This window comes from Humulus lupulus, chromosome 8 (genome assembly GCF_963169125.1).
Source record: "Humulus lupulus chromosome 8, drHumLupu1.1, whole genome shotgun sequence".
NCBI classification, from domain to species: Eukaryota; Viridiplantae; Streptophyta; class Magnoliopsida; order Rosales; family Cannabaceae; genus Humulus; species Humulus lupulus.
The window spans coordinates 24,076,674-24,086,219 of NC_084800.1; positions in this window are offsets into that span (position 1 = coordinate 24,076,674).

A 9,546-nucleotide genomic window follows, 5' to 3' on the forward strand; every position below is an offset into this window, starting at 1 on the left:
AGTGATACTGGGCACTGGTCACATTGTGTTTACTCACTAGTCAGGACAGCCTTAGCGTGTTCCACGCAAGCCAACAAAGATTAGATCTAATCGACTTTCTGCATTGAATGACTCAAAGAGCATTAATGCCGGACCGACCTCAAGTTCAATGAATATTATTGTAACTCCCTGGTTACCCCAGAACAGTTACGGTGAACCGGAAATTTGACCCGCTACCCGAGTCCTTTGGTTAAAAAAACGTGATCTAAGTATTATTATCAGGTTAAGGTGGAAAACCAGTAAAAAGGAAAGGGGACATTTCATTAAGTAAACAAACTGCTCATGAGCCTTTCAAAATGTTTACAAGTAGTTCGTAATACAAAAGAGTCGCTACTGTTTCAAATTTACAATCTTCGCCGGCCTAAGCGGAAAAAATAGGGTAAACCCTAGTCCCTCTGAGAACACCTTGGCCGTGGCGGTCAAGCGGCCCTGTATGTACATCACATCGCCCAAGCTCTCCACTCAGGGTTGGTTAAGCATCTCCTTTCCTTTACCTGCACCACAAAGCACCTATGAGCCAAGGCCCAGCAAGAAAATACAACAAGGCATGACGTAATATCAACAACGATCATAATAACCATTCAGGACTATCAGTCCAAACAAATAGGTGACAATAGCCAAAAGCCACGATAATGAGCATCGCTCCCTCTAGCCATGTGACGATAGGGTCACCAGGGCTTAACGGATAAGTGATTCTCTCATATGTTTGATCAGGACAGGTGCATGGTGATTAGTCACCAACATAACCTTCCTCTCGACTCTAGAGTCGAAGCTATGGACAACGTCCCTTAGCCACGTGACTAACGGTCACCGGGGTCATATACCTTGGCTATAGACATCTGGTCGTAGACCAGGCAAGCGCTTATAAGTTCTTCGACCTTAGGGTCGGTCCCGCATTAATGCCATAGAGCCATTCAATGCGTGATCATCGACTTTAGAGTCGGTCCCTGACTAGTCAGTGTCTCAAATCAGGTAATCAGTGTTCACCAACATTTAATATGCAATCCATGTCCACATATATCAACCAACATGCCTCAATATCAAACCATGCATGTCATATACCTGTACAGGGTGCAACTGTATTCATACATTGTTTTCTTACCTCAGGTTCGAGCGAGAAGTATGATAAGGACGACCCCTAAGAACGATCGATCTTTTAGTTTCTTAGCGGTTACCTAATCACAACCAATTATAACCTCCATTAATGAGAATCCACAATAATAGGGTCTTAACCTAAGCACCGCCCTTGGGACCTCGAAACATGCCCACACGGGGAGTAGATTCGATCCCGGGCCTTAAGGATTGAAACCCCAAGTCAAAAACCCTTAAAAACACTCAAAACGGGACTTAGAAGGAACAGGGTAGCGCTACAGCGCTCAACCCCTAGCGCCACAGCGCTATACTCAGAACTGCCTAAGTTCCAGAAAGCCTCCTGAGGAGCGCTATAGCGCCCTAAGGTGGGCGCTGTAGCGCTACCTCTAGACCCAATCTCTCCTGAACCGACCTTCTTCAACTCCTTCGATTCTAACTCGATTTCCAAGCTTCCAAATCCTATTCTTGATGCCAAATGATCCCAAAAACCATTCTAACACACCCCAAACATCACAAGCATGGGAACCCTAGCCAAAACTCCCAACAAAACCATGAATTCACCCTAGAAATCTCAGCTGCAAAATAAAACCAGAACAGGGCAAACCAGAGAAAACCATGGTTAGAAACTTACCCAAGGCTCAGCTTATGATGGTCTTCAATGGTGGAACACACTCCCAAACTCCCAAGGCTTGCTTCCCAAGCTTGAATCCTCAAAATTGGTTCAAAAACCACAAAGAAAGATGAAGAGAAGAAGGTACGGGAGAACTCTTTTGCATACTCTGTTTTTCCACCACTTTCTTCAGCTGTCAAAGGTTATATCTATCCTAGGGGTGAAATGTCCATTTTACCCCTAGGTCAACTAATAGTTTCTAAAGACTCCCAATGGCATATTTGGTACTTCCCTCCTTTCTCGTTAATCATAATTAACGCTCTCCAATTCCCGCTATTCTCAATGTTCTCAAATACCAATAATTCACATCCTGTTACCCTATATCTCCCGGTAACGCTCTAATCATCAAAATCACCCTGAGACTCAACCCAAGTCCTGACACTTAAACCTGTTGTGACTAAACCGCTAATCAATATTCTAAGATCGTCTCATGTCGAATAGCTCGAACAAACCCACATCATAATGTGGTCCCAACACATATCATCGACATGCATACAATTAACATTATATTATAATATAATTCTCATAAACATGCATAAACACATTTAATGGCATAATTAAGCAATTATGGCCCTCCTGGCGTACTAATCCAGCCATTAAACCACATTAGGGAATTCGGGGCATTACAATTATAAGCGCTTGTGTGGCTTACCCATCAGTCACTCACTTGATAAAGTAGAGACTTACCCATCAGTCTCTCATTTGTTGAAGGCTAGTGGCTTACCCAGCAGCCACTCTTCCATTTGAATTAGTGACCTGCTTGTCAGTCACTCAGCATGGTTTACCAGGACCTCAAGTGTTGAGACACTTATCTGATTAGGATTGACTTGATTGTCCTCCAATCAGAAGGGCAGGATTTCCTATCCTGGATACCCCAGCATTGTTTGAACTCATTTGCATGCTGAATAGAGCTATGTTTGCTAGGCATGCCAGATATGATTTGATATCATGATATGATTGTCTATGAGCATATGAGTTTTCTTGCTGGGCTTCGGCTCACGCGTGCTTTGTGATGCAGGTAAAGGCAAAAGGAAGCTGGACCATCCTTGAGTTGGAGAGCTTAGGTGATGACGTGTACATATGCAGCTGCTCGACCAATACTTGGGCGAGGTTTGAAAGAGGAACTAGGAATAAACCCTATTTTGCCGCTTAGAACGGCCTTTTGTAAACATTTTCTTGTAATAGACTCTGAAATTGTATTTTTTGGGATCCCAATGCATATAGTAAATGTTCTAATGAAACGTTATATCTTAACTAAAAGTTTTAATCTCTAAACCGCTAATCATACTTAGTTACACGTTTATGGCCAAACAACTCGATTAGCGAGTTTAGCACTGTTTGCAATGTGCATTGTAGTGGTCCCTGGAGTTGGGGCGTTACACATGTCACGTTTAATAATCAACCAACATGCATCAAGATTAGCCATGCATGTCACATATACACAGGGTGCAATTTTCTTACCTCAGATTCGAGCTAGAACCAATATAAGAACGACCCTTGAGAACAATCAACCTTTAAGCCCTTTAGCGGTCACCTAGTCATAACCAAAAATAGGATACCATCAATAAAAATTATCAACATAGGTTCCCAAACCAATATCTAGCCTCCGGGACATTAATCCACACTTAACCGGGTAGTAGGATCGACCCCGAGGCCTAAAGCTAGCATCCCCAAGTCAAAAACCCATTTCTGGCCAAAACTGCCTCTATGGGCCGCGGCCCTCCCTAGCCATGTCGCGGCTCACCTCTCAGACAGAGGCAAAGCCTCCTCAAAAATCCACTCAGGCCGCGGCTCACCATAGCCAAGCCGCGACCCTTTACGCAAACCAACAAGCCACCAGCTTGCTTCCCCTGCATTTTTCTTTGAAACCAATCCTTCAAACCAGTCCTAAACATCAACCTAATACCCAATTCAACCACTAAACATCATCTACAACTCACCCTCATCAAAACCCAAGTTAAACATCAATCAAAATTTCCATTAATCCAAACTTTCCACAAAGAATTCACAAGCTAAAAGCTAAAGCCCAAAACAGAGGACACCATAAAATTAATGGTTGGAACTTACCTCAAGCTTGCTTTAGGTGCCCCTCACTGATTGAACCAAGGTCCTAAGTCCTCAAGCCTTACTCTCCTACCTTGTTGCCTCGGTTTGGGTTCTCAAAATTCAAAGGAGAGTGAAGGGAAGAGTATGTAAGGGAGAGAAGGAAGAAGATGAAGATGATGCTCTGTTTTTGTTCTGAATTCCTACAGCCTTGAAGTCAATATAAATCCACACCAAATGACCTAAATGCCCCTAGGTCATTAAAAGTTTCTAAAGCCTTCCCGAGGGCAAAATTGTCCTTTTCAACCTATACCGTTAATTAAAATTAACGCTCTCCAATTCCCACTATTCTCAATAATCTCAAATACCAATAAATCATATCCCATTACCCTTTAATTCCCGGTAATATTCTAATCATCGAAATGACCCCGAGACTCACCCCGAGCCCTGAACTTAAACCCGTTATGACTAGACCGAACACTTACATCTCATGATCGTCTCATGCCGAATAACTCGAACCAGTCCACCTTATAATGTGGCCATATTAATTAATCACAACCATGCACCCAAAATACACAATTACGCCCACAGCAGCCAAATTACCAAAATACCCTTATAATCATAAATACAAGCATATGATCATTAAATAACATCATAACTCAATTATGGCCCTCCCGGCCTCCTAATCAAGGTCCTAACCCTTATTAGGAAATTCGACGCATTACAGTTGAAGTAATGGTATCCGCAGCCGAATTTGGAAAACGGGTCAGGTAGTAGAACCCGTCGCCTCTCCCCCGCTGCTCCGGGCTGGCTTTAAGGCAAAAGAAATAAAGGATGTCCGCCGGCGTGGGGACCTCCCATTCCTACTTCAGGAATAAATACTTCAACCCCGCTAACAGACGGTAGGAGTTAGGGGGGAGCTGGAAGGGGGCCAACTTCACGTAATTTAAAAAATCTGCGAAGTACTAGTCCAGTGGGAGGAAGGCCCCAGCCTTGAGATGCTCATCGCTCCAGGCGGTGTACTCCTCGTCGAACGGCGCGCAGCTCCGCTCGCCTTCAAGGGGAGGTCGAGCGTCCAGGGTGCCCCTCCCTATCTCAATGTTATGGGAAAGCATAATTTTGTTGACTTTCCCTTGTGTGGTGACCTTCGAGGCGATCCTCTCGGCCTCGAAAAAGGCGTCGGGCCCCACCTCGACCTCTTTCTCCACAGTGGGACCAAAGGTGGGGATCAGGGAGTCCGTGGCCACCTCTTTCCCCTTACTGGTTTGCTGGGATGACGAGCTGCCAGCACTCTTCTTGGGTCCCATCTGGTCGCCTAACGAACAAAGAAGAAAGTTTAGAAAAGGCGACCTAAGCATAAGAAAGAATCTAGCGCGAAGGGTTTCTTTTACACAGGCTGAGGTAATCTCAGCCCGCGGCTAGTGAGACCACGCGGTTCTATGAACACGCGCCTGTGCTCCCAACATGTCCCTGATTACTCGGAATCCGTGTGTCAGGAGGGTCAGAATAAAAGTTTTCCTTGGAAGGAAAGTTTCAGTAGGCAAAACCGCCTGTGAAGCGTGTCCCCTAAGCTACCGGTTTTTGCACCCTAAAAACTTGTTGTTCCAAACAGGCATAAAAAATTTTACCCAGAAAATCACCCCAGAAGTTGTATCCTATGAGTCATGCTCCTAAATGGTTTTTCCTACGGTCGATACCCCTAAGATAAAAACCTACGCATAAAATACCAGCAAAAAGGAGCAAAAGACAAGCAACCTACTACATGCGACTAAAGAGAAAGTTTACCTAAATAAGAAAATGGGAAAACAGTTAAAGTATGCAACAAACGAAGGACTTACAAAAAATTTTGCTGTGTAGAGACTGAAAGGAGCGTCTGGGTTGAAATCCTGATGAAATTGCTGGTACCGGAGTCACAAAAGAGCCCTCGTGTCTGAACCTCTGGAACGTTGGGAATAATGACCAGAAGAAAGAAAGGGTTTTGAGATTGAGAAGAAAGAAGGAGATGAGAAAATTTTCAAATGAAAGGGTGGCTCATGCGAAAGGTGGCTAGCCTTATATATACGTAAAAGGCCAAAAGATGAGGGCTGTTCGATTGTCTTGATGTAGGATACGAGGATCACTACTCGAAAGACAAAACGACGGCCGGAGATAGGCTAGGCCATTTAATGCGATTCTCGGAAGACGGACCGTCACCAACAACGATTCGTATTTATAGGCACAGGAGTGCACTGGGCTTGGGTCGGGCTAACCCGGGCCCAATAAGGGCGTAAATACTATTAGCTTCTCTCATGGGAGCCCAATATAAATGATTAAAATATGAAATGTACAATAATCAAAGCCCATTGGGCCAAACCAAACAATATCTTATTCTAAGACATACGACAAACTGGAGTTTCAGTCTGGGTATTCTAAGCTATGAGGAAGATTTGGGGGACAAGATCGGTCAGAGTAGTGGCAGTGCAGGTCTGAACCAACGGCGTACAATCCCGAGGTAGCCTCTTTTGCAGGTTAAGCGTGGGGACAACCCCCACGCTTCATGGGACGATGGCAGTATCTCGGACACTTTATCTCGCCAAACTCGGACAACCGACCCGGGTTCATTTACCAACGTCCCCCTCCGTTCACCAAGGTCCCGGATCATTTACCAGGATCTCAGATCGTTTACTAGGATCCGGGTCTATCCACAGCGATCTCGGCTCCCATCTTGGTTTTGGGAGCCGCAACCTTCTCGGGGGACGTTGGGGGGAGCGGTCCCGGGTTCATACCACCTGCCCCGACGGTGGTTCCGGTCCACACTCTCGGATGCCCTTTGGGCCTTGCCTAGACTTGGGCTGCCAACATGCATTTTCCTATCGTCAAATGGGCCCGATCTGGGCCTTAACTCTAAATCGGGCGACCCGGAGGCTTAGAGTGTGGATCTAGACACCCGAAAAGAAACGAGGATAACAATTACCCCCCAAGCCTTCATTTGGGCTCGCGCGGTGGAGGGTTGTCTCCCTCCCGAACCATCTCGGCACTTCCAGGTTTGTTTCCAAGGCGACGGGTCCGCAGGTGAGGGGCACTGCGTGCTGAACAATCATGGAATTAAAACCTGCTACAATGCCCCGGGTTGAATCCAAAGGGCTCGGACTGTTTACCAGGATCTGGGTTCATTACGAAGGGTGCACGTGTTCCCTTGCGACTGGCGCATTGATGACACTTGGTCTTGAAATGTCAGCAAACACCCTATTGGTTACTGTGCTGGGGACTAGCATGTCGGCTCGGTTTATGAAGCGTCCCATTCCGCACGAGTGTTCCCATTATTACCTCTACGATAAGAGAACTGTTGGATGGGGCAACATTTCAGGTGCTCTTTTTCTGGGCCGTTGGATCGGGGCGGGGCGGATCATGCCTCGGGGGTACCGTGATCCAGTACTCGAGTAGATCCATTAATGTCCCTGCACGATCCAGAACCGTCCGATAGGGGGGATCACGCCTAACCGTTAGATCAAAACAACCTTCTAGTTCTTATAAATAACCTCAGGTTTTCATTTGAAATCTTTACATTCTCATAAAAGAAAAACGTTCAAAGGATCTTTTATGACCGAGCTTGCCAACGTCATTTTCCATCGTCTTCGTCGTTGCATGTTCCCAACGCGCCCGATATCCACACCTTCGCCTGAGCAGACGACATCAGCCTACCCCCTAGACGAGCTTTTGGGACGCCTTCACCTGTTCAAAGCTGTGATTTTACCGTTGCTACCGCTGGAAACCCACCATTCTTCACAACCAGCATTTTACAGTAAGTTTTCCTGACTTTTGCTTTTATTTTCTTGTGTTTGCCATATCATCATATTTATCTGTTCAGGCTGTTAAATCTTGCCTGCGTTTGGATTGGCTCTCGGCGCATTAGAATAGGATAGGAAAAGAAAACTAGTCCGGACTGTCCCGCATCTCCTCGGGTTCGGGTGGTTCCCGGACAAGATGCAATAGGTCGGCTTAGGAGAATAGTTGGATTCCTTTCTATTTTTGTTCCTGATCAAGGTTCCGCTGCTTCTTAGTGATCCCGGACCTAATCCGGAGGGGACTCCTCTAAGAAGTTCGTAGGAGAGCCCCCGTACCTTAACCGACCTTCTTGGGTTTTGGTGCTGACTGCTTGGTTGTTTGTTTTGTTCTGTTTTGCTCCCAGATCATCAGCCATGACCTCAGGCATCACCCTTCATTCGGAAGAACAAGTTAATGCAGCCCCTATCACTCTATCCGGGTCCAAGACTCCCAGTGGCAACAAGTGGGAGATGAACGGGGTGCAGAACCTGTTCCGAAACTACCGGATGTTGTACGCCCTGGAGAAGCATTTGGGCGTGGAGTCAACTCCCAGACTATCCTATAACCGCCTGGCCAGAAGAGAGGAGAAGGCTCACCGGCGTGGGCGAGTTCGGGGCCTAGAGTGTAGGCCACATCAGTGCGGGAGCAACTCTCCTGCCTCAAGCGTACTGGCTACTCGCGGGATGGCATGTCTTTTGCATCGCAAAGCAGATCCCGGATTCGATCCCGACAAAGGTGATGTATTTCTACAAGTTGGAGCCGCAGGTCAACGTTAAGGACAAGACCCCGGACGACTTCTACAGGCTAAAACCGCGGGGCAACTACGCTGCTCCTACCAGCACCTGGAAGCATCCCCCGGACGTCATATATTACTGGTTCATGACGTCCAGGTTTCTTATAGAAAAGAACCCCACGATGATGCTGGACTTCCAACGAGTGGGTAAGTGGTCTCCCGTTCCCTAGTTGTCTTTTTGTTTTTGCTTTTTATTCCTCATTCTCAACTCATTACCTTGGGTGGCAGGACCCTATGCCCAGACTCCCCTCACCCAATTCATCCTGGACCGGAAGAAGTTCTACTCCGAGCTAAGCGCGGAAGATTTGGACGTACGCCAACACCGACAACCTCCAAGCGGTCGGGATGCTAGCGGCCAACCAAATGATCAAGGCCCCAAGCCTCCGGGGGATACAATGCGAGAAAGACCCCACATTGAGGGAGGCACTGGACCTTAAGCACATCAGGGCTGTAGAGGACGCGGCTCGGGCAGATGCGGCCAAAAGGAAACAGGACCAGGCTCAGCAGAAAGAGAGCACCACCTCCGAGGAGCTGAAAGCCCTCTTTGACGAGGCCCAACCAAACACGAGGACCCCCGGTGCTAGTTTATCAGGGCGAGGTAATTCACCTTTGCTTTTGAATTATGCTCCCCGAGTTGGGGACTTAGTTAGGGATAAACTAGTTTATTGAGGCCCCCTGTTCGGGGCTGATGGGGAGATGAGGCCTTCGTCTCCCATCACTGTTGATTCGGAAACTCTCATGTACTCATTCAGGTTCCTTCAGTATGGGAACTTCTTATACCCGGATGACATGGGAGATCGAATCAATTCCTTCGCCTTAGAAGAATTGAGTCGAGTCTGAGGTCTAGACAAGGGTTCGTCCCAAATTATTTTTAGTTTTGTTATTACTCATTCACATTGACTTTTTTATTTCGCTAATCCCTTTTTGTTTGTGTTTGTTCCAAAGGATTCTGACATGTCCAACCCCGTGGACAAAATGAAGCAGGTCCTCGAGGTCTGGGCTGCCAAGGCGAGGGCTTCGGCCAAAAAAGCTACTAGAGGCGTGCCCAAGCCGAAGTCGGTGCCGGAGTCTCATTCCATTAGGGAGGCTTTAGTAGTGGTTCCGA